General features: G+C 33.5%; 1 protein-coding gene across 1 annotated transcript in view; it reads left to right on the top strand.

Moving 5' to 3' along the window:
• LOC126819283 (inactive tyrosine-protein kinase transmembrane receptor ROR1) overlaps positions 1 to 26,884 on the top strand; it is a 247,167-nt gene that overhangs the window by 85,504 nt on the left and 134,779 nt on the right. The window lies entirely within an intron of this gene.

The raw sequence follows: 26,884 nt of genomic DNA, 5'->3' as shown, positions 1-26,884 counted from the left end.
CAGGAGATGAACAAAGGACTAGTGAAATATATAGACACACAAAAATCATACAAATTTTAAGACATTTTAAGAGAAGGTTGTTGTGGTTAGCCCAAAACCATAATATTGGCATTAATATATAGTTGATTCTTGAATGCTTTTTGTTAAAGTAAATTAGGCTAGCCATGATGGAGACAAACGATGTCACACACGGATGAAGATAAAACAAAGAATGGCTGCAGTGTGTACCACAGTGCACGTGCAGATTGTGACCCGTCTCATCAGTGCGGATGTCCAGTGATACACACCCAGAGAGGGTTGACTAGCAGATGATAGAAGTTTATATTTGAACCCCTTTTTGTACCAAATAATACTGGTCCAATACAGGTATATGCAGAAAAGTATAAGTAGTTTATTTGTTTTATAGGGGGGTTGGGTGGTTTAGTTGTTTAATCTGTGTGCATAAAATCACAGGGTCTGTCATTGAGTCAAGTCAAGTGGTTTCAATTCCCCGACTACCCAAGTTTACAATGCATTCTCAGACTTAAGTTAAGAATTAACTCAACTTTCAATCACTGTTATTAACTCAACTTTCAGTCACTGTTTATGAGAAATATCTTTGATCCAGAAACACAAAACTTTGCACATAGTTTCTTATTGATATATGTGATCCATTAAAACAATAAAAGTTTTATAAAGGACTATATTTTAGTTAAAATAAAGCAAACAATTTTGAGTTAATTCTTAACTTAAGTTTGAGAATGTTTTGTGATCGGGACTCAGTAATTGTATTCCATGTGTATGGTGGGTTTTGAAGTATCTGTGTGACAATAGAACTCCCATTGATAGGATGATGAGTTCCCAATCATTGTTTATTGTATTTCTATCATATACGGCTATAGTTTACACCAATTACCTTACTGTATTACCTAGACAACATGTCTTTGGCATGTCTTCTCATTAATTTGTAACAAACGCTCCAATCAGTCTTCCAAACAATAAGGATTTCTTCAAGTGGATATACGATATTGTATAAATTTGATGTTTTGAGAAAATTATTGATCACTACTAGGAGATCTTTGTTAATTATTTAACTTAAAATAAGCAATCTGGCTATCCAAACAATAATTTGAATAAATGATTATTTCAAAAACTCAATTTATTTTACTTGTATAAATATGGGGATTTTAATAAAAGAACTATTAAAATTATTTGTGCTTCAGTGAGTAAGGCGCTTGCTCACTATCAAAGGGGTCCATTGGGCTGCAGGACGAGGGGGCTGAAAAGCATCTACTCAGATGGAACGAAAAACCAAGGTCCCTCGTACAGATTGGCATGCACAGTCCTTGACAGTTGGAATTCAATGACGAATAAGCAAAAATGCCACTGTCCAGGCAAAATGTCCCTCATAGCACACTGCATGGAGTATGCCCATCTTCATTAGCCAGGTTTGTGCAGAACAGTAGCACGTTAAACTTAATTTTATTTCATTTTAGTTTCTGTTAGCTACGACAGTTTATGTCGAAAGTAGGTCTGTTCTTGAGCAAAGATAAATTTGTCATTTAATAGTCTGGTCTGAACTAATGAAATAATTACCCAAGGTACAATGAGGTATTTCTCTCTATCCACAAAAGTCTGCAGTTGGGTTGTAAAATTGTCAGATCATGAGTAAATAAAACAATAGGAAAGACCCCACAAGACAAGTTTATGTTGCTCTTGATGAGTTACAGAAACATTCCGAATATATTACCTTAATAAGTCTGACATTAAAATAACTGCACGTAATTTGCATTTTTCTCTGGTTTCCTCCCACTGCTAAAGACCTCTACACGCAAGCGAATTATTGAAATAAAATTGAACCATAATGTTAGTCCCGAGTGGATAATAATCCCCATTTCTCTCTCTCTCTGCCAAGATTTATTCAATGTGTTTATATGACCCCATTTCGTTTATTTGAAATAAGACATATCTTCAATAATCAACAAGGAAAAAGTTCTTCTTTCTCCTATGTTTAAGACAAATAATTAGTTGTAAGAATTTGTAGAATTTTTATTTAAGAGAAGTAAGATGGTTCCTATTTTTAAAATCTTGTAAAATCATTGTTTATCATGATGATCTTCTTGTTTATTTGGTTTTATAGAATCTAGATATTGTAAGTTTGTATGTATTTATCTACTTTAGTTGTTGTTTTATCTTCCTCATCTTATTTTAACACAGTATTATCTTTGTTCTTACTCAAAAACATCTGACAGGTGAAATCATGATGCCAAGATTTCTCTTAAATCGAGATGTTTTACTCATCTGCTCATCATTTCTAGTTTGGGTGTTGACCTAGAAAGTTTCTCTGGATTTTCCAGAAGGTTTGTCCCTTTGCCAGTGGTGCAAGACAGAGGACCTGGCAAGGAATAAAATGAAATGGGGTTTAACGTCCTACTGTTCTGCCCTATACTGGGCTAATGAAGACGGGCATACGCCATACAGTGTGCAATGAGGGAAATTTGACCGGGCAGCGGCACTATCGCCTACTCTTATATCGAATTCCAACTGCCAAGGGATCTTTTACGTGCATTCCAATATATACATGGGACCTCAGTTTTTCGTCTCATCCGAAGGACTAGACAGCTGTCCTTTCGTTTGGGATGAAAAACGACTGTACCGTGTACACACTGGCTTCATGTAAATGAACCATTGACAGTTGGAACTCTATATAAATCGTAGCACTGCTGTCCGTGCAAGTATGGCGTATGCAAGAATGAAACTGACAAGTAGGATGTTACACCCCATTTCATTTCTTTGTTTTAAAGAAGACGTGAATGACTCAGAAAATCGATGAAAGTAGAATTTTTAATTTTTGTCATAAAACAAAGTGAATAATAGACCTGATAAGAATCTCTAGAAAATATCATCTAGCAACATTTTGATTAATTTTTAATAATCTATTGATTTGTTAGCAGCTTATCGTTTTATTCATTTCATAATCCACATGTCAGGAGTTATTTGCTATCTTGGTTTATAAACAAAGCTACCAATTTAACAAATAGGAGCCTACTATATTAACCAACATTATAACATCTTGGAAATGTGACGTCATATCAAAAATAGAAATCTGTTAATCGAAGCGCAATGAACAAGCACATCAAGCTTCTTGTCGATCATTTGGCGAATATACTTTAGTGCAACAATGACGATAATAAGCTTATTGGTTTCTTGTATAACTAGTTAATAAAATATTGTTTTCTTTTAGTAATAAATCTCTGATCGCATTCTAAATAATCAAGAACTATGAGATAACGGACCAGCATATTATGACATTTGGCGAACTATAGCTTTAGTGCAGTAATGACAGTAATAAGCTTTTTGCTTTCTTGCACAGTGCAAACCTTTGATAAAATTCATAAGAGAGAATTAGAGTTTGTCTTTGATACAATGCTATATGATAGATTGATTTCATAAAACAAACATATTCATCATCGGTGCCGTGTTTTACGTTATCTCAACTTTACACAAGTTCTTTGATTTTTTCTTGAATGTTTTTCTATTGTTGGCACCAACTCTGTAGTGCATCGAGAGGTTTTATGGTGTATAATTGTTCTCTATAATGTTTAAAATCTTGAAGATATACAAGTTATCTGTTACATAATATTATTATTAAAAGAAAAATATTGTGTTTTATTCGTACTGCACTTAAAGATAAAACTTGCATATTATATTCCATGAGAGGATAGTTGCTCTCATTAAACACATACATTTATTATTTACCATGCACTGATGTTTATGCAACATGACTTAAGACATTTGAAAATAATATTTAAAAATCAGTCTCACATTTTGCAGGTTACTCATTGATGAAAGTGAGTGTGAGTGTAAAAATTAAATGCCAAAATGTGATGAAATAGTTATGATGGCTTATCTGAGAGTTTGGGCTCAAATATTCGAAAATAATATTTAAGGAACAGTCTCAGATTTTGATGAAAGTGGGTCTGAGTATAAAATGCCAAAATGTGACGAATTAGTTTATATAACATTTTGAGGCCCAAAGAAAGACTTGCAATAGGCAGATTTCGCTCTTGCATAATTATGTTTAAGAAATGAAAGGTTCAAATTTCAAGACAGATTTTGTTCAGTTGTGTGATAATAATGTGAATAATTACCACCTGCTCCTTGCTTTTGATAATATAAATGTTTCTTTAAAAGTGTTATTGACCGAGGGGTAAGAACTTGACTGTGGCGTATGTATACAGTTACATGAAAGCCTGATGTTCCTACAGGCTTGAGTAGTAAAAAAAGATTTTCACAATACCTCAACTATTATTAGGTGCGAAATGTAAATATACAATTTTCGTTTGAATAAGAAGGCATGTCAACAGCCCTACTTTGGCTACTTCACACTGACTGTTTGTAAAGCATACAAATTTATTGATAACAGTAACTCTTATATTAACTGTGCAGAGATAATATTTGTACAGTATCACTTCTAGGGGTGATGACCCTTAACTAATGTCTGATTTTCACTGGCAATTCAGTTATCAATAGAATAGGAGGGGTAACTAAATAGCCGAGTCAACCTCACATTTTTGATAGAGATCTGATTGACTGAGAGCTTTTCCAATTGCTTTTGCAAAGACTGGTTGACATGTATTAACTACTTGATCAATTTGTCATTGAATGATGCCATTTACACGGATTTCATCTGATCAATTTCTCATAGAATTGGGTTTTTATCTTAAACCAGGTACCAGTATTTGCTGCTCTTGAACCAATGATTGCCAAAGTACTAAGGGAACAGAACATGGGTCTGTGGATCTCAAATATTGATGAAATAATTTGTTGAATATGACATTTTGAATCTCAAACATGACAGGACGAAAGTTAAAGAAAGCAATTAACGGCATTGTTCAGTATTTTAAAATGCTCTGGTATGAATTTGCACTCATGTGTGAAATAAATGTGAGTTGGTTCATTATGGATATCATTGCTCAGATGGGGAAATTGTAACCGGAGCGAATAATTCGATCGTTATAGTGTTAAAAGTGATAATGAATTCTGGTTTTATATGATGATTATACAACTGTTTGTTAACATGGTTGTTATATTGTCAGCTCTTCTTCAGCGAGGACAGCTTAACAAAGGTTGTAGTTCAACCATAATTATGTTAAATTGAAATGCCAAGAAATGCATTAAAGCTGAAAATGAAATGACATCTTGGGTTTTTTTTCGGCTTGTGGATTCAAAGTCACATGATGTTTGTAATCTGTTTAGTTTTATTAGATTCTTTTATTATGGGAATTCCATACAGTATGCTGAAACAGGTGTGGGTCAGGGGGTGGGTGTGAGGACAGACAGGTGGTCAGGATCCCCGCTGCTCATGTGGAGCCTATACAGAAGAGACCCAGGAGAGAGCCTATACATTTAAAAGAGTAAATTTTCTTCAGAAATGGCGTCAGATGAAAGGAAATCTACTTCAAACTTTTAAAATTATCTGCTGGGGGGGAGGGGGGAGAACCGTATACCCCCCTCAAGGCTCTGTGCCAGAACTGGGACTCCACCCTCCTGCCCATTTTTCTGCACACGTCCCTGAGGAATTACATGCAGCATTTAGGAATTACATAGATAACATTATGTAGGAAATACATGCAGCATTATAGGAGCTGCTCCCACAAAACCAGGCTCTCGGTATTTTTTATAAAAATAGAGCTGGCAGCATATTTTAATAGTCCACAGCATAAGCTTTTCAAAAATGCAATTCTTTTTAAATTTGTCGTATCATCTGGAGTTGAGTTCAGCTCATTCACAGCAACAAGAAGGCATACAGTTTATGGTTTTGTACAAAATGAAGTTGTGCGACAAGTGCCTGTTTTCGTGGGAGCGGATCACATATATGTATGTAGTCCATATAGACACATTGTTTTTAATCACCACATCAAACTAACATCCTTATTTGTTCGGTAATTGGCGATTTACGACAGTAACTATCCATTACTTGTATATCTCCTTGTTGAACTTAGTTCGTTATCGTCCAAGATGAATGTTTCAACAAACGAAGACACTTGATTAATTTCATCCAGGTCCAGGCGATCAATGGACTTAGAGTGAAATAGTCTGGTATTCGATAGATTTGGTACCAATTTCTAGTATTAAATACTTCTACAGGTTTCTTATTCCAATTACAAATGATTGATTAAGAAAAGACGGCTGTCAGTCCAAAACTAATTCTTGCTCTAACATGTAGTGGCATGAACAATCGGAACTAGCGACTTTTGGTGAAGTTTGATCATTATTTTCGAATAAAATTTGAATTTTTTATTTAGAATAATGAATCACAAATAAATCATGCATGATCTTTGACAACTTTAAGAATAACTCCCAGTAAAAACGATAGCCATCCTGAATTGAATAAAAAGTGACTTATTACATTTCCTCCAGAAATTTTCCTCTTTTTGACTATGGACATGGCTGGTGAATAGTTAGTTCTACAAATGTCGACCTTCTTCAGTAGACATGTCTTTATTAGCCCAGTAGGAGCAAAACATTTAGACATTAAACCCCATTTCCTTTCATTTCCTCAGTAGAATTCCATATGTAACATCCTACTGACTATGGCACTGACTCCGTAACCAGGATGTCCCAGGTTCAAGAAGGCTGGTTTTACCCTTGCAAGGTGGAGGGTCTGGTAAGAATCTCATCGTTCAAATATTGAGGTCTATCCATGTCTACCATTGGTAACACTTCAAAGGAACCTCAACCATTGGAATTTGAAATAAGAGTGGGCCATAGCACCTGTCCTTCGGAACAAATTGTCTTCATAACATTGTCTTCGTGAGCCAGATCAGTGCAGAAACATAGAAATTTAATAAAGGCCATCATGTGTGACCATTTTGATTTGGCTACACTAGGAAAAAGAATGGAGGGAGCAGAAACATCTTCGTAACCCTGCTAATTATTTTCTTGAACATATACGAGTTCTAGAAAAGAGACCCCTCAAAAAGAGGAAAAAATATATGAATTTAAATCACTATGGCTCCCATGCTACAGGAACTGCTGACAACAAAACAATTTTTCAATTCTCAAATATGCTCCCATGCTATAGGAACCGCAGACATCGAAACAATTTTTCAATTCTGAATGCACATACATATGGCACATTTGAAGAACTATTTATGGACGGAGAAAACATTGACATTTATCAGAGAGACCATCAACCTATTAGAATATGTGTTTAGTGTTCACAGCGTAGGTTGTTTATATAATCTTATAACTAGCTTAAACAATACCGCTATTATATATTCTACACAAGTCTGTTTTCAAAACACATGCAGTATCACATGTGGTCTCCTGCACACGTTCTATAAGACCCAAGGCAGGTAAAGACCAGCAGCCACATGCATAGAATAGCATTACGTTAAACAAACCTTCTTACAGTTCAATCTTCAGATTCCTTTGATGCAAATTCAGTCATATATCTTAAATTGCTAGAGAAGAGATCTAATATTACACTACAAAAAAAAATAAAACCAACAAGGTTTGAAAATAATTAGAAAAAAAGCAAAACCATGTATTAGACACTCCTCTCCTTGGTTGATCCAAAATGATCAGAAATAGTCAAACACATTTGAAAATATATACTTCTGTTATTCTGGTATATGTTTTAATCCAAGGCTGCTGATTATTTAACCCAGCAAATGTTACTGGTATATATCTCTGTATATATTTCAATATTTGAAATGTTTCTATATGATTTTAACATCGTCATATCTTAATTTAATAAATGACATTTCACATGGGTGGGTGGATGGCCAAATGGTTAACGCATGCGCTTTGTATCATAAGGACTGTCTTTGTGTCAGCTGGCGTTGTTTCGATTCCAAGGTCCAACCTCGTGAGTTTTCTCCGGGTCCTTCGGTTTCCTCCCACTGCTAAAGACCCCTACGCCCAAGCAAATTATTGAAATAAATTAAAGCATGTGTTGGGCCCAAAATGACCTAGTTTGTGTCAATATAGCCCATCTCTCTCTCTCTCTCTTTCTCTCTCATCAGATAGACTCTGTGTTTTGTTTTTTAGTAGCTGTTGGGGATGGGGAACGCTAAGATAAAAGAACAAGAAGTCATTTTTTCTGACAGTTGAACTTTAAAATTAGATTAAATTGTACATGTGCTACAAGAAGTAATTAATGTTTTAGTCTTTCAGGTAGGTAGTTTAAAGAGAGACTATCACCATGTAGTGATGTCCTGGTCCAATCACTAAGCAAACACAGAAGATATTGTACCTTTACGGTGACAATGTCAATTCCTCATGTCAACAAAAAGTGTAACCCAAGACTGAGGATAACCCTCTGTGATCTGCAAATGCCTTTGACTATTGTAACTGTTACAAGGGCTTTTATTGGTGTAGAGATTAAAGAAGCTTGATGGTTAATATCACTGATTATTGACACAAGCTTATAAAAAACATCCAATCATCTTATCTGATATAGACATAGATTATCTAACCATGGCATTGATTGGATAATAATAGTTTTATTAACCTGAGAGTAGGGATTTATGTAACTGTTTTAGGAAAATTCATTAGATCAAGCTGTTTTTAGAATCAGTTATTTTGAGATGAATCAATGTGATCTAACATGTCATATTGGCATGACATAATGCTATATTGATCATTTATGACAATGTTATTATTATTCGATTATTGCCCCCACATTAAAAAAAAGTATCATGATTGAGATTTAAGGCTGAATACACAACTGCTGCTAGATCTAAATTTCCACTTTATTTAAAAGATCATGGAAAAATGTCTTCGATTATTTCTATATAAAATACGCTTTTAGAGGCATTATCACTTTCGACAAATAAATAACACTAGATTAACCTAACTACACAGATCCTATTTCGTTTTGTTTTATAGTTCAAAATTTTGTTTCACTTGTCTTTACTACACTATGATCTGGTTGATGTGAGGGATTAGCCAATGAAACGGTCTTGGAGAGCGGTATCCCACTAGAAACATCAATGTTGATCGGTTAATCAAATTTCTGATGTAATGACTTCTGACGCTAACTTCCACTACAATCGGTCGGATCTTCATGTAGTGGAGACCGTCAAAAGTATAAAAAACATAACGAAATATAGATATGTATATTAATCAGATTGCTAATTATAAAAAGCCTAAGCTCTGGTCTACTTGGAGCAAAGTATTTTGCACAAGCCTTAGCTGAACTCCTTGAAAGCCACCTTTAGACTGTAATATGTGTATCCAACTCATATTGAATTTTGAGCTTTATGTTGAGTGGATGGTAAACCCTATTTCTTTTTCTCTCTGGTTTCCCATTGTTAGCGGTGCAGGGTTGGAACAGCGTCTAGTTGTTTTGATAATGTCATGTATGCGCAGTGCCGTGCACGTGAAAGAACCTGGAAAAAATTTCCCTCATTGCACACTGCATGGTGAATGGCTGTTTTCATTAATAACAGAACCGGTTTAGTGTAGAAAAATAAGCCCCATTGCATTTTATTTCCTAATGAATCAGAAATGATCCCAATCATGGCATTGGATTGGCAGACCTGTTTTAAATCTTACATGCAATCTAATTTGTAAATCCCCATTGTTTTCAAATTAATCAGATCTTATCAAATGAAATACACATCCATTAATGTACCAATAAAAGCATACTTAAATAATGTAATCTTTTCATGGAAGTTTAAAATTGTTAGGAATAATGCTCGATCAAATAAAACAACCCCCTATTAGAACACTTGAGATAAGCAACCATATGGCAGTGCATGACAACTTGTCTAAAACAGATTGCAGATTAAACCAGGATATTAAAATAAATTAAGACATTATTTTCCTATTAAATATGAAGTCTCATGAAGATTAGCTGGGTTCATCAGATGACATGAAGGGATATGTTGATACGTTATCTTATTCCCAATTTATGTTACAGAGATTAGTTAATATGACACGAAATGAGCATATTAAAACAGACAGCAAGTCGACAAGGAATATCATTATATAAAATAACACCTCGCCTCTTTATGCAATACTGCATGTTTTTTCGGATTTCAGAAAATGAATACTCCTTTAAAGAAGTTGTGTTTAAAACTGTCAAATTATGTCTGATGTTAAAATAACATCAGCAAGCAAATGAACAAGTTTGGTTGTTAACCTTTTTCAAACTCACTGTCAGTGTTAATATCTTACATAACAATCTGTTAGTATTATGTTGTATAGCAAGTGGGGAGAGAGAGAGAGAGATGGAGTTTAACATCCACTCGACACAAACTAGTTCATTTCACGATTAACATGTTAAGAATTTTATTTCAATAAATCGCTTGCCCGTAGGGGTCTTTAGCAGTGGGAGGAAACCAGAGGACCCGGAGAAAACCTACGAGGTTGGACAACCATGGAATCAAAACCCTGCCTCTTGACTCAATGACAGGCCTTCTGATCCATCGCGCACACTTTAACCCCATCCCCAAGCATAAATTGTTTTTCTTTTGGTGAATGTCTGGTCTGAATCAAGTTCTTATACTGTTTTTTGTTTTCATTTGAAAACAATAATACCAGGACTATTTTGTGAACTTTTGAAAATACTTGAAAGAGACCAAAGATAATAACTAATTTGGATGGTCACTTTCTATATCAGGAGGGGTGCACTTGATGCCTTTGGCACGTTTGGTGGAAAACTGGTTTTGAATGGGTTATTCACTCACTCCACCCTCCCTCACCGGCCACCAATTCATTGGGTACCTATGAGTGTCATAATCATTTGTTTGATCTTTGAAAATGCCTTGTATACTGCTCATCACCAGTATCATCAGCATCATCATCATCATGATTATCATTTTGGTCTGTGTAGATGCCTTTTATAGATTTATAATTAAGATAATGTAACTAAAACATCTGTTTGGGGAGATCAACTGAAGCATGGGAGATTTGTTTTAAATCCAGGAATTAGGAGGTGATAATTCATTGTTTAGGCTCTATTTACAGTGTGGAGGTCGAACATGAAAAACTGGCTTATCCATGACAACTTAATAAATGACTCCCAAGAAACATGATATCGCAACTGCTAGGTCTGCATAAATTCTGTCACATTGTCACAAGAGGACAACAATAAAAAGAATCTTGACTGAAATCCTCCTGGGCTTCAAGTTCTTGTCAACAAATTAATTGCTATATAGCCAACTTGTTGCGATTAAATTCCCGATACTGACAGCTAAAGAAAATGACAAGACCATAGAGAAAAAAACAAAAAAAACAACTTCCTGTCTTTGTCAACTTTATTGTCAAAAGAACGGAAATTTGAAATGAAATCTTGTCCTTAAATAGGTGTACAGGAAATGATTTGAAATCTTTAGAATAAAAAGTGTGGATATTATAATTCTTGTTTTTATGGTTAGGTAAGTGTTATAGCTTTAGATTATAAAACCTGTGAATTTTACAAACTATTAATTCCAAATTAAATCCTAAAGCGCTTTCTTACCATATAGGATATTTCTGGCATCACGGGGAGCTCAATTAAAATTATATTTGTCATGAGGCTTAAGAACAAGAACTTGGGATTTCCATATGCTGGAGGATTTTCCAGGTAGCTACAAGCAATATTCCCGACAGTATGGAAACCCGAAATTACAAGTAAAATAGTACTATATGGACCAGGAGAACCGAACATATCGTCATAGCTGCCATATTGAATTTGTGATATCATAATAAAAAATCGAAGTCAGTCAATCGATATGAGATTGTCCAAAGAACAAGCCAGCTAAGTTTGATGTCAGTCGTACTTTAAATGGCAGAGACTTCGGCTCTTTTTCGAAGAGACCAAGAAAAAGAACAGACCATTTCCAGCTCCTACAAACATTTATTTCATTTAAAGTCTTTATTGCTTAAGAGTATCACAGGCTAAGAAGAAGAATGAACATGTCTGCTGGCCGAATGGATAACATGTGTGAGTTGAATCAGGTCTGTCATTGAGTCAAGTAGCATGGTTTCGATTCTGCGCTTGTACGTGACAAGGAGTAGTGTTGTCTGTCCAACCTCGTAATTTTTATCCGGGTTTCCTCTAACTGCTAAAGACCCCTACACGCAAGCGAATTATAGAAATAAAATTGAACCTTATGTTAGTCCCAAAATGACCTAGTTCATGTCGAGTGGATGTTAAACCCCATTCCTCTCTCTCTCTCTCTACTGCCAGCATTTAAAGCGAAAGAATATTGAACCCAATTATCGTGCTAGTGATATCCATTGAGTTATTTATAACACTTTAAATATTATAACTTTCAACACATCGTCAGATATGTAGAATTGTAGTATTTATCTCTTCAAGCATATTATCTATATGAGAGCTCTGTTTATATACTGTCTGTGATATTGTTATGACTGTCGAAAGCTTACATATTATATAGGTCATTCTTATCTTTACCATAAATAAGTAGGTGTGGTACCAAACTTTTATTTCACTGAAAATGATTATTTAAGGAAATAAGTTTTTTTTGAAAATAATTGGGGACCAATGTTCAAATTCTTGTATCAGTCATGTAACTCAGATTGATTTGATTCATTATGCAGTAATTGTTACTGGTCATTAAGACTGCTAATTGGAATGTTGTGGGAATGGGTTTTCAGTCTATGGTGCTAAATTTGCCTTTCATACTTTTTCTAAAAAAAAAAAAAAATGCGTTACCCAGGCAACAACATTTTTTTTATTTTTTTTTTTATAATGTTAGTTTTCTCTTGTTTATTATATTTCCTTACTACTTGTACCATTTTCAATTAAATAGCTTTAAAATTTAAAAAAAACAGTTTTCAGGTAGCCTCACCCCATAATGCTCATTGTGAAATGGTTTTTACAGTGATCATAACCAATGAGGATTATATTTTCCCAGACAGTATCAAATGATGATTCTACATATCATGACTAGTACTGGAACATAATGTTGGGAGCTCTAGCATTTTATGCACTTAACTCATAGTGCGCTTGATTCATAGTGGACTGCATTTAACTCATAGTAGTGTGCTTAATTCATAGTGCACTTAACTCATAGTGTAGAGTATTTTACTCAGTGTAATGTGCTTAATTCATAGTGCATTTAACTCATAGTGTAGAGTATTTTCCTCAGTGTAGTGTGCTTAATTCATAGTGTATTTAACTAATAATCTGCTGCATTTCACTCATAGTGCACTTAATTCATAGTGCACTTATATATAACTCATGGTGTTGTTTATTTAACTCATAGTGCTTTTAAACTCATAGTGAATATGCATCAGCATGCATTAATATGTATTTGATTTTGTATTTTAAAGGATAATCTTATACTTGCTATTATGACAATTGTGACACACTGTTGTGAACTCTAAAATTTCATATCTACAGTTCAAATGCACCATCAATTGTAAATATGTATTTGAAAAATGTTTTTAATACTATTTCAGTTTACAAAAAAATTTATGTTCACAGAACTTCACACCACATGATTTCTGTGTCTGCTTCTGAAGGATTTTATCTGTTCCTGATTTAAAATTAAAATGATTTAAAGAACTGCAGGCTTCAAGATGATATCTTATAGAGAAGTTTCTTTCATATCTTCCGTTTCTTGGCTCACAAAATATTGTGAAATATAAGTGAACATATAAAATAAAATGATCTTAGAAAACTCGGTGTATTTCAATATTATTACAACGAATTATTTATGTTAAGGTGGAGTTTGTATGTTGAGATTTGGGTTAACTTGAAGTTCTTAGATTTCAAAATGATACAAAAACAATTCCAACACTGCCGCATAAAATACATATCTATATATATATGTATGTGTATATATATATTCACCCAGATGGTAGCAATTCGGGGTATTTATAAAATCCACTACTGTGGAAATCGTAGCTCTCGTTTCTTCTAGGACGTGAATGGAAGTGGTACAAAATCGATTTATGAAAAATATGAAAAATAAACAGCGTATGTTGGTATTTTTGTTTTCCTTTAAGTCAATTCACACTTAACACGTCGGGCAAATTGATCCAAACATTTTTTACCCATAATTAAAGAAAACATACAACTTACTTAAATTATAACCAAATGTTGAGAATAAATGGAATGGTGCGCTTGTTTTGTGTTGCTCACAAGTGTTTATGGTCAGATAGATGGTGATAATATATCCCCCTGTTAACTCCCTGACATCGTCTGATACCATTCCTTCATTCCGTCTGTTCAATTTTCACATATTTAAAACACCTGATTCTTCGAATACCATACAAAAATGATTTACCAGTAAATGTATGCATTAAGAAATCCTTTCCTTGACATTTTAGTTTTTAATTCAGTGAGGCTTGCTTTGGCTCGCTTTGGCTTAGCCAGTTGTATAGAGGCTGCCGATGACATTTGTCGTGGGGGTCTGCGGCACGTTCGTTTGATTATTACTTCATATTTTGACATTTATGATTGTGTAATGAACAATAGGTTTGCTTGTTGTTACCTGTGGATTGTATATATATTTATGTCATCCGAACACAACAAATGTTTTTAATATATTTAGCATCTACATCATTTCGCAGTGGAAAATATGGTCTAGTGAAAATATTTATAAATACCATTGAAAGAATGAACAGTTTGCAGCCAAATGCCTCTTTCTGTAAAACTACTTAAAATATTTGTATATTTTTATAAAACAGCTTTTTATTACACTAGTCAGGTTATTTTGACATTTAGCTATTAGAAAACAAAATCATACCATATAATGTTTGAAGTTTTTGTTCAGGATCATGAAATCTTAATTTCTTTCTTATTAATTTTTCATCGTTTACTTATTATATGCCAAGAGGTAGAGGACAGAATTCATTTTATAACAAATTTCAAAAGACACTCTGAAAGAAGAAAAGAACTGTTTAGATTAATTTTATTTCATGAACCAAATTTTGATAAATTTGAAATACTGATGATGAATAAAAATGTAGAAATTTTAAAATGTTTAAGAATTTTTGTATATCATTCGTTTATGTTATTGTAAGTTTTGTATCTTTATGTACATGTATGTTTGTTTGTTTCATGTATTTTTTGTTTCTTTTTATTCATATATGCACATAACCTTGTAAGGTTTTTTTATGGATATTTTCTCTGCTATCATTAGCACTTTGGTTGATATGCTAATATGACGTTTAAACCTAATCGTGTTTACAGTACAAATCAAAATTTACAAATGTATAGAAATCTGCATATACTTTTTATACCACAATGTTTTTGTACACCAGAATTATAAGTACCGGTTAGTGCTGGGTATTGCCACTGCAGTCACGATACAATACGTATAGCGATTTGGGCGCATCGATACGATTCATATCATGATTCATAACCAGGACAATATTTATCAAAAAAACAACAGGATAAATGAAAAATTGATACTTTTAGTCCAGCCAATGTCGAAGATACAAAAATGTTTTATATCACAATATTAATGTGGATTAAAATAAGGACCATGACGGGGATAATTAAGAGTGACAGGTTACTTACTGAAGCAACAAAAAAAACATAAAAAGAATCACAATACAGCGATTCAGCGTCTCATGATTCAATACGCATGTCGTGAGAAGGTTAATTGCAATACATCTATTCTATGATATATTGTGCCAGCACTAGTATCGTTAAGATCTCGTCAGAATTATTATGAGTACTGACTGGTAAGATCAAAACAGAATAAGAAAAGAGCTTCTTGGTCACTAAACCTGAAAGCCAGGGGTGTGTTAGCAGCTTATTTTGCATCGGGTACAATGTCCCTTGGAGACATAAAAACCCAATATTTGTATCGTTAGGAATGGTCTGGGAGAGGAAATGTCCTATGTCCCCTATCTGTGTATTGATGTTAGTGATATGGCAATTGTGTACCAAAGACCCTGAATGAATGTAAATCAGTTTATATATATTCATATTACATTATTATATGCGTTGTGACCCATTTGTGTCCATTTCTAGGTGCCAAAAAATAGAAATTTAGCTCCTTTAAACCCCCTGGTTAGCAAGCAATCGCCCTAATCACTGTGCCACCTTGAAAGAATAAGCACAGCACCGAGTTGTTAATCCCTTAGTTAAAAGTAGACTTAATGTCATTAAATACAGAGATTTGTGGAAATGGCATGATAGATATCAGTCTACCGTCATTAGCCACTTGACTCGCTGATATTAGCCATGTGATGGTTTAAGTAAGACCGGAAGAAAGGCAGACGGCAGTCATCTGCTACCAGAAAAAGATGTGTCTCCAGAGATTGTGATAACAACAAGCAGTTGAAATGTTTGAAATTGGTGTTCTAGTACCTTACAGGTCCATTCAAATAAACATGGCTATAATCTCCATATGTTTAATTATAGTCTCTTGTCTATAGTCTTCTTTATATACATCAAACCAATGTACATGTATTGTCATGATATTAAGTTTAATTTTGTTTATTAAAGTCTTTCTTTGAGCCTTAAATGTTATATAAATTATTGATTAGACATTTATTGACAAGAGCATAATTAACTGTTGATGCCATCGAATGCTCTGATATTAAGTAGATTAGAATGGCCAGTACGGTGGTTATGATCAATGCACACATCTTGTCAAAACTACAACTATTGATAAATTTTCTCAAAATAAAGTAATTTCAATGAAATTTTCAATATATTCAATTTGCATTGCAACGGCCAGCTTTTTATCTAAATCTTACATAATGCCCCTTTAAGCAATGCTAAAATGAAATAAGATTGATTATTTAACAAAAAAATCAAAATATGGGCCTGGATTCAATCGGATTAAAATTTTAAAAAAATTTATCGGCTGGCATAAAGGAGTCAGACACTCTCAAATTATGATCTCTGGTTTTAACATGTACATGAATCTGAAGTGAAATCTAGTATATATTGTTCACAAAACTTCCTTAGTTTTTAAGGTTAAATGATCATAGAATATACTGATGTTAAAACAGACCTAAAAATTAGATTAAACCAGTATCTAAGTCTAGAAATAAGCCACATTGTTAATGTCCAGTACAAATTCAGACATAATTCTTCTGGTGCTTGTCATTTTGTTGGTTTCTATGTTGTTATTGAAATATCTAATGTATGTTCAGCACAAAGCACAGGAATGCTATTTCACCTGTATATTCCAGACACTTCCTGCAAGATTTTCCAAAACTGAAAATGTCACACTTAACTAATTAAAATTTATTTCCAGGTCTGCCAATAATATCATGGTGTATTGTTACAAAAATTTTAAAAAAAAAAAACCGGTGTCTAAAAGTTGAAAAATGGAATAATTATCTTGTGTGATAGAATGACACTAAATAAGAAAAAAAAACTCTGCGGAAAATATTCTATAGTTCCTGCACTTATTTATAAATTTATTTTGATATACATGTAAGTGGCTTAAACTAGAGAGAATTTCCTGAAAATGTGACTCAAATACACAAAACATCGACCAGGATTCAGTAAAATATCGTAGAGTTTCTTGTTAATGTTTGTATTAAGAAACATTTATTGAATTCTACTGAAATGAAAAACAAATAATTTAGAAAAACTAGACAAAAAAAAGACAATGATAAGCCAGAGATAAATTCCGGACAACTAATAAATAACTAGTTATTTCACTTCTATTTTGAAATGAAAGTGAAAAATGATGCCAATTATCGGTTTAAAGTGTCTAGAGTCAGAAATCCATTAGCAGAATAAATGTGCCTGGTGTTACATATATTGGTCATTTTTTTACCAACTTTTTGCCGATATTAGATTAAGATTGGATTCGTGACATCTTTATGAATGTTTGTACAAAGCTAAATTATGTTGTCTCTCAGTTTTCGAGGAAAATTACATTGGCAGCGTTGAGTAAACAATGCCAAGCCAAACAAATAGGCCCACAATATATTTAACATTTCTCTCTTCAGGGAAGAAATGCCATTTTATCATTGACACTTATGTCTCTTTTCTGGTGACTGGTAAAAAAAATCGGGGATCTTTTTTATCGTATAAAAACTGCTAAATAAATGGAATGGTGGAACAACTGGCAATTGTAATCGGATCATTCTAGCGAAAATTGTGAAAATATTTCAGGGAAATTCGACAGGAAAAGAAAGACATATTTAAAAATAAAATCCTTTCATTGTGTGAAATCTAACCACTATGTGAGTATTTACCGTGGTGTTGGTACAAATAAGTTTTATTTCTACTGCATGTTTGGTATATTAGAGGGTGTTAATGGCAAATGAATACATTATGTATTGGGTCATTTTCTCGTTTTTCTTCGGTTTGTTTTATACACAAGCAAATTATAGAAATAAATATACCAAATGATAGTCCTGAAATGACCATTGTGTTAAGTGGTCATTAAATTGTTTAAGTGGCATTTAGTAACTGGATGAGAATAACACATGACACAATTATATGGAATACAAGTTTGAAGAGTTTATTTCAGCAACGTTTCAAAATCAGTAATTTTTAATCCTTGAGTGACATTCAGCTCATTAAAAACCCAGGGTTCATTTATGTGGAATACAATCCAAGTTTATCACTCATATAGTCACACTAATCAGCAGTGAATAATGGCTAGGCCCTGCAATCACTGAGAGGGATGACATCGGTGGGGCTTAATGAGCTCGCAATATTAACTTTTTCCCTTCTGTAAATTAAATTCAAAAACGTTTTTTTTATTGAGTAATAGAAAAATAAATGAAAGTAATTGAAGTTTTTCTAGATAAAAAATATTTCCTGTTTATTGTAAATGGGTATATAAAATGAGTAAATGAAATTTCTCAGCCTACAACGGGAGCGAACCCGCGACCACAGGCTAGCGATCTAACGTCTTTGCCACCGTGACTCCCATCATTCTTAAGCAAAAAGAATACTAAAATGTATGTACAATTTATCAGTGATTGTATTCCATATATGGTCTTTGTATTTTTTTATTTTGATCAGTTGCTTAGTCTCCACACCCTTCTCTCTCGTCCACGATCTCAGAGGAATTCTGATTTATTAAATGGAATACAAGTATCTGTTTGTATCAAGAGCATTAATAAATTGACTAATACCACGAATACTCAGATTAGTCTGCCATGAAACAGTGTTAAAATTTAATAATAACCAACGCTCATCAAGATACGCTTTTTTGATCTTCACTGAATGTCATCTGCTGGGAGGAATGTAGAGAAAGAACAAAGTCCGTCAATGAAATTATACCATGGTCAGAAGATATTATTAGATTTTTTATCCTCCTAGATTGAAAAAAAAAGAACTAATCATATCATATTTCCTTAAAAGTGGAAGCACTAATAAATATCATTGTAAAAACTGATTAGGGGTTGATACAGGGTGTGAAGCAACCATTGATTCAATGACTTGTTTCATGTTTGTATCTGACAGTATTTGATGGCCAAAGATTCAATTTATACTGGTTAACAGCAACACAACCATGTGGGCAATCGAGAGGTGTTTGTTAGATTTGAATTATTGTAAATTAAAGGTCTTAGTTCACAATGTATTGTTCATCTTAATAAACTCTTTCTTAAATCGGTGAATTAAAATGTCTGTTATTTTCAACTCAGAACAGAAAGAATTGCTTTCTTTTGATTTTTTTTTAAAATGAAATTCTTCTTTTAAGATTGTTTACGTCACTCGTGATCATTGAAATATCAATTTAAAAGTTTAGTTTTTTTATCAAATTGATGTGTGGTGGGACACTTTTGCCCAAGAATAGATTTTATAGCTTGAAGGGGAAAAAAAAAAGTCTTATTGTGACTCCAAGATGTTGAATAAAATCCCGGATTTAATTGCTTTGTTGTAAATCTTTTGGGTTTTGTGAAATGTGTTAAGAAACAATCCGAACTTTAAGAATATGTGATCATGATTTATACCTTGTAGGCTTAACATTGTCACTTGAAAGAACATGCAGAGTAAATGTATCAGGTCTTCCGAGATTTAGAATTGCGAAAGAAAATATTTGATGGAGGAGTAAAGTGACATGTCGATTATCTGAAAAACAATTGAACATGTTTTAAAATAGTTGCCATGGTCTTTATGTTCCATTATAGCGTCCCTAAAGAATATATGTGTATCTACAATAATTCTTTATGTAATTAACTGAACAGCTAAACTCCTTTAAGGATTCAATTGATATTTATTATACCATATCTCTTCCTCTGTTATATTAAGTACTGTGTTTCTAATGGAATTGGGACTAAAGCTAGCCATCTATTACCTCATATCAATGAGTTAAAGGTAGAGGATTTTAAGGGCTTTTAACACAAAATTAAGCAGTTTTATTCTCCAAAATATAATCACTATTAACCCTTTAACACAAAATTAAGCAGAGAAAGAGGGAGATGGGGTTTAATGTCAAACTTGACACAAACAAGGTCATTTCAAGACTAATATATGGTTCACTTTTAGCAGTGGAAGGAAACCAGGGGGCCCATAGAAAACCCATGACATGAGGTTGGACAGGCGGCCCTACTCCTTGTCACGTATACCCGGGGAAATCTCTAAAAGGAATATCAGTATGGCATGGTGATCCTGCAAGATGAGGAGCGCTGGGTGGGGGCTGAGAGCCTGGTTCAAAATTCCCAATGGGATTTTACTATTATACTTGTGTTACTGGCTACGGTTTCACAAAACATTCTCAGAGTCAAGTTAATAATTTACCCATCTTTCAATCACAGTTTATGAGAAATATCTTTGATCGAGAAACACAAAATATTGCACATAGTTTCTTATTGATGTTTTTGATACCCTTAAGGCAACAAAAGTTTTATAAAGGGCTATATTTTAGTTACAATAAGGAGAACAATTTTGAGTAAATTCTTAACTGAAATCTGAGAATGTTTTGAGTGACTGGGGCCCCTGATACATAAGGGGCATCAGTTTATCATGATTTAATTATACAACACACTATATTGATCAATAATGTTGGAAAAACTCAAATAAACACCTGTATGATTTGATCATTAATTCAAGGATTATAATTGGGTGATAAAATGTCACAGGATTATGGTTTGTTTATTGTATTTTATTACCTCATACATCAAAATCGTGGCATGTGTTTATAGTATTTATTTTACGCTATTTAATTCTTATGTAGGTTTAGATTGATACAGATTGCACCTACACCATATGATAATGAATTACATAACACAAAAATATAATCACAATGACTTGTGAATATATCATTATTTATAATTATTATTTATTTTAGAAATACATGTACGGCAGGTAATTTCATGTACAATTATACTTTTGTGAGCCATGGTGGCTCAGTGAGTAAGATGTTGGCTTGCTAACTGGGAGGTCCTGTTTTCGATGTCGGTGTTGGTCGTCGGGACAGAGGGCGAATTGGTGGACTTCAGTTTTTTTTTTGTCCCATCCAAACAACTAACACTGTATGGAGCAGAACAGTAAGACGTTAAGCCCCATTTCATTTCATTTTCGTAACAACTAGATGTTTTTTTCTTGCAGGGATCTCTGAACATATGCAAGACGCAATGAACAGAAAAATTGAGTTCTCTGATTCCAGACTTTCCTCATTTTTTTTATTATTAGAGATGTGAAAGGATGACTCTGTTTTAAAAAAAAAAAAAAAAAAAAAAAAAAAAAAAAATTCGGCTCCATCAATCTGCACATCATTTCAAAAAAGTTTCAATCGATTCATTATGTCAATGTTAATATATACATCTCTCTTTGATGATGAATTTATACAGAACTTGATACTGATATATACAAGAAACATAACAAATACGGTGGAATATTTTTTGTTAAAGAAAATATAGAAGTTTATTTACAATAAGAAGTAATGATACGGAATTAGAAAGCCAAGAAAAAGAAATAAATTTTGCACATGGCTGTTGTAGATATAAGCAATGACAGTTTAGACGATCACCTCCGGGTAATTAGCATATCAAGGGATTCACACCTGTCTGTACGCAGACTAACAAAGGTTCCACTGGGATAATCAGATTTCATACCAAGACTTTTTACAATTCATAAAAAAATCTACCACCAGATAATTTCTGTATCCTCATCACTAATGACAAAATAATCAACTTCTGAGAAAAACTGAAGTCGTATTTCTGGCGATTTCTCGTAGAATTATACCAATAAAGACAGATCTTCGTGTATTAATTACTTTAATGTCTGGTATCCAAACAAACATGGTGTATGCTAAACATATGGAATGATAGAGGAGGGGTTGCCTTGGGTCTTCCTGCTTGCGCATAGAAATTGCAGAACATTGTGAAAAAATTTGCTAATATAAATAATTCATCCATCTTGTGAGTGTATGTTCACCTGTTCATTAACCATTTTATTTGAAAATATTTATACCAAGTGTCTGATGATTCCATATTCTTCTTTATTTAAGCATTATCTCGGCTTTATTTTTAATGTCACTCGATCTTGCGATGAGCTAAGTAAGATACATCCAAAGTTCTTTTGATGAAACAGGATTCATTGGTGCTGCCCTGTTTATGAATTGTGGTCTGAAGAGAATGCAGAATTTGGTTTAAAATTTCAATCCTTTCATATCTTTGTAAATACTGAATAGATTTGAACCATTTTTGGGCTGGTATTCCTTTTAGAGATACAACTTACACAATATTGCAAGGGATTCGAAATCACTCAATTAATACTCATGGATTTAATTGAAAATCTGGAACCGATGGCTTTTGTTACTTCTGAATTTGTTCCCAGGGACTTATTTTTGTGCAAATCCTAGGTTAATAATCAAATACTGACTGATTCCTGATGCTAACTTAGTAACTAACTGTTGATCAGTTCCTGATGCTATACAAATTCTCCCCTTAGTGACAATCAAAGAGTCTTATTGATTTAATGGAATTCTGTTTGTGTCAAAAAAGCTTATTGGTTCCTGATGTGACATCCAGATGACCTTTAAACTAAATATTGTCACCAGATTGGAAGTTGGATGGACAATATGCAATTTATCTACTTTCAAGTCCCATTTCTATTGTGATTTAATACATATGGAAAGTGTTAGTAAGTACCCAGATTATAGTCACTGATGTTAGTTTTATATCTAATCTGACAAAAGAAAATTTGATTAAAGGGAGCTGGAATTGGGTATAGAATAGTCTTGTTTTGTTTCTGGGACCCCATAGATTTCCCAAGATGTGCTGAAAATGATTTTATTTTCTGGAAATTTGTGAGCACTAAAGATTGTATGAAAATTTGGGAAAAATTTGAGCCGGTCATGCAGAGAGACAAGAATTAAGTCAATGTGGAATTCAATGATGTAGGAGATTACAATTATTAAAGACTGAATGATCAAGCCTGTGGTAGACCGCCTATCCAGAGAAATGTTATATGCTTGTTAAATTAAACTGGGTATGAATCTTAACTATAACTGCAACAAGTTGTTAGGATGTGTTAGTTCTGTGATTTCAGCCACCACTGATCTGATGGTAGAATAATGAGTGAGTATGAAGGTTAAAGCAATTGAACCCTAATGTCTAGAGTATTAGTATCAGTAATGATGTTATATGAGTTGGAATAATTTTATTTAATAATGCCACTTGTGTCTTACTGTCTGTGTTAGGCGATAAGATGAGGAATACTAGAGAATTTATGGTGGTGAATAACTTATTTACCATTGGCTGTATATACACTGACCCTCGCCGTCACACTTCTCTTTGTGGTTCAAAAAGTGCTAAAAATCATTCCTGAGATACATTACATCGTTGTTGAATATTCCCACCTCAATGACTAATAACTAAGGATTCTTTAAGGCCTGCGTGCACCATTTATTTACTAACAAAGATAGCTTTAAGGCTGGTAAGCACCTAGTGTTATTCATGCCAAGGACCAATCTGTTTACTAAGGCACCAAGGATATTCACTAACCAAGGATGCTTTAAGGCCTGTGTGCACCATTTATTTACTAACAAAGATTGCTTTAAGGCTGGTAAGCACCTAGCGTTATTCATGCCAAGGACCAATCTGTTTACTAAGGCACCAAGGATATTCACTAACCAAGTATGCTTTAAGACCTGTGTGCATCAAGGGCTCATTTATTCACTAACCAGCAAAGGATTACATTTGTTGCCAAGTAATAATCTGTTCACTAAAAAGGATGCAAGCACACCATAGATTGTTGCCAGTGGATTTAAGCAACAGAATTTTTATCTCCTTTTGTCAAACAAATTCGACAATGAAATTCCATAGACAATTAGTTACCTATGAAAGCAACATTTACCAAGCATTTCTTTTTCTTTTAAAATTATATTTAATTGAAGCGATAAAATGTTAGGTTAGATTGTCCTGTGTGTTCTTTTATTCATTAATTCTAGTCTTTTGATCTATTCAACAAAAAGTCATTTGTAATTTTAACATAGAAATTATGACAGAATTTAATGGATGGCCTTTTAGATCTGTTGTGTTGAAAAGAAACAAGCCATATACTATTGTGTCTTTACAATAGTTTCTCATGACATAACATAAAGTTGGTGACATGAACATTGGCAAAATTTATTTCATTAACTAACAAAACTCAGGTGTGCATTACCTTCCATATTTTTAAAATGGAGAATTTTCTTTAAAAGGGATAACAAAACAGAGAATATTTTCATGAATTTCAAAGTATTTTATACTTTTGATAACAATTCTGTATATTGGCAGTCAAATAAAATGGATGCAATACTTTTGTATTTTAGCGACTTGCGATTTGTTGACAGGGGAAATGCCTCTGTACCAATCTAAATTTTGCTCATAACACACTGTATGGTACATGCCCTGTTGGTGCAGCAAAGTAGGATGTTAAATCTGCATTTGATTTCATTTAAACGGCTGTTCAATGCCTTTGGTTGACTTTAGTCAGTCAGCACCATACTCACATGAGAGAAAGAGATAGAGAGATGGGCTTTAACATCCACTTGACACAAACTAGGTCATTTTGGGACTAACATATGGCTTGCGCATAGGGGTCTTCAGCAGTGGGAGGAAACCGGAGTACCCGGAGAAAAGCCTCAAGGTTGGACAGGCAACCCTACTCCTTGTCACGTACAAGCAGGGAATTGAAACCATGCCAGTTGACTCAATGACAGATCTTAGGATACAACAAGCTCACACTAACCATCCGTCCATCCAACCCCACCCCATACTCACCTAGCCACCAGTGCAATGTGATATTTGAACGTACAAGTATATCGTATTACTACGTTGGGTTTTTTTTCACGAGATCTGTGTAACAAAGTTTTTGAGACTTAGAATTTGCGATAGATATCTTAGTATAGTAATTAAATGTTGTTGAAATCTGTTGAATCAGTATTTTATAAACAGATGTAAGAACTATTAATGATATATTTTAAAGTTGTTTATTATTGAAGTAATTGGGGAAACTTGAAAATAAATGAGCACTTGATTCAAGAATTATTTCAAATCAATGTCCGCAAGATACCAATATCATTTAAATACATCTCTGACTCTGAAGTAAAATAAAAGCTAACACATGTTCAATCAGTTGATAATTCAGTACAACTTAAGAAACACTTACTCAATTTTTTATATCAATTAATAAATAGGCAACCCTACTTTGTTGAATACTAAATTCACGAAATTTGCATTCCAGAGAGTTATTTCCAGATTGATTCCAAATGATAAAATTTGAAAATAAAATTGTGATGGAATAAAAAATAAATAAAAAGCAATTAACAATATAAATTAAAAAGGTTACAACTGAGAAAGTGTACCAAGCTTGTTTGTGACAAGGAGTAGGGTTGCCTGCCCAACCTCATGGGTATCTCTGGGTCCTCCAGTTTCCACCCACTACCTCATTAGTCCTGAAATGACCAGATTTATGTTGAGTGGACATTAAACCCAGCCCCTCTTTCTTTCTCCTACAACACTTGATACCACTTCCCATTGATTTCCAATTTTTGTTTTGATAAAGCACCTGTAATATTTTAATAATTACCAATGTCTCCTTCAATTAAAGACAGTGTTTTGGCAATGGTTGACCGTTTAAGCCTAAGAGTAGAGGCTCTTGGATATAATAGAAACTATTAGATTTGATGGAAAAAGGATGCCAAATGACTCCTATAAAATTTGTATGTTAGATATCATGTTTCTGATAAGAATTGAGATTCTTCATTTCAAGGCAATTGTCTTTCATTCCATACCATCTGATGGTCTGTCTGATAAATCTGTAATATTTCATTTTGCCACCCCAATGAGTTTAACACGACCCACCGTTCTGTCTATAACCAATAAACACAAATTATCCTTGCTCCGCTTCTTATTGCATTCTACATCTAATACAAATTTAATGCACTAGACTGTCATATTACCATCATAGTATAGTCAGAAGGGGAAGCAGTTAGCGTGAATCCAGGGATTGTAGGGTTACAACACAGGTCTTAAATTGCTACGATTAACCTACCAATATTATGACTATTGATCGTCATATGTGAAACAGATACTTGAAGCACGAGCATCTAATACCAGATAAGCTGAGATTGATAGTAAAAGGTATTAAGATGGCTCAACAAACAAATGGTCTTTTTCCTCTTTCCATATATCTCCTTCTCAGGCAATCAATTTGAACTTAATATGCTTTAGTTCAGATGTGATAACCCAACAGAATACCAACACACTGATACACTGTATCACTTTATTTAATTGTTTTTTATTCTATTAGGAACACCCAGTATCATTGCCAAAAAATAAATAAACCTGTCCATTGTTTTAATGACATAATAAATGTGTTTTTGATTAAAGCTTACATATTCTGAAGTAAATCGGAACAGTGTATTTCTAGAATGTATGTAATTCAAAGGATATTTATGCATTTATTTTTCTTCAAGTTGTATACAGATATTGTATGAAACTCCAAAATGTTTATCTTAATAATAATGATCCAGGAATAAAAGATTCTTTGGGATGATGTTTCATTTGAAGG

Source organism: Patella vulgata, chromosome 4 (assembly GCF_932274485.2).
Source record: "Patella vulgata chromosome 4, xgPatVulg1.2, whole genome shotgun sequence".
Lineage (NCBI taxonomy): Eukaryota > Metazoa > Mollusca > Gastropoda > Patellidae > Patella > Patella vulgata.
The sequence above is the reverse complement of the archived record's forward strand: the minus strand, read 5'-3'. Positions and strand labels throughout refer to the sequence as shown.